This window comes from Lagopus muta, chromosome 10, assembly GCF_023343835.1.
Source record: "Lagopus muta isolate bLagMut1 chromosome 10, bLagMut1 primary, whole genome shotgun sequence".
In the NCBI taxonomy this organism is placed as follows: Eukaryota; Metazoa; Chordata; class Aves; order Galliformes; family Phasianidae; genus Lagopus; species Lagopus muta.
The window spans coordinates 1,145,816-1,146,495 of NC_064442.1; positions in this window are offsets into that span (position 1 = coordinate 1,145,816).

Below are 680 nucleotides of genomic sequence, written 5' to 3' on the forward strand. Positions count from 1 at the left end.
ACAAGGGGAGATTGGGTCGGTCCTTATGGTGAGCCATAAGGTTGGAGCAGCACAGGGAGCTCAGCGCTAAAACTGGATGGCTCGAGTTCCCCAAAATGGGCCTTTCTGCTTTAAATAGCACCCAGATGGCGCGAGAGGAGATGTCAGGAAGAATTCAAGCTGTTACTGAGAGGAGGGAGCTGGAGGAAAAGGTGCAAGCGCAGGAGCAGCAATAGCCTCACCCGGGGTTTGCCCTAGAAACTGCAGAACCAGGGCTTGTCTGTCTGTGGGGCTTTCATAGGGCTGGGAGGAGCTGGGCAGTAGGAGGCAGGGCGGGCACCCACATCCCCCCCCTCAGTGCAGGCACCAAACCTGCTGGGTTTGTGCTGATGTGCGCGGATATGCTGATGGCCTCATTAATCATCCCCAACCTGCAGCCATAATTGGGCTCATTTCACGTGGATTCCAAGGGCTTGGGAGAAACAATCCATCTTCCCATGCAAAAGGTGAATTAAAGAAGTGCTAGCCTGCTGCCTTCGGGTAAGGGCGCAGACGTGGATAACCGCACGCAGGACCAGGATGGTGCTGGGGAAGCGATGGCATGGGTTGAATTTCTCATCCCTACAAAGAAAAGCCTTTTGGGAACCATGCCCAGGACTCTTGGTTGCTTGTGATTTGAAGAAAGAAGCAGGCAGCAAGGT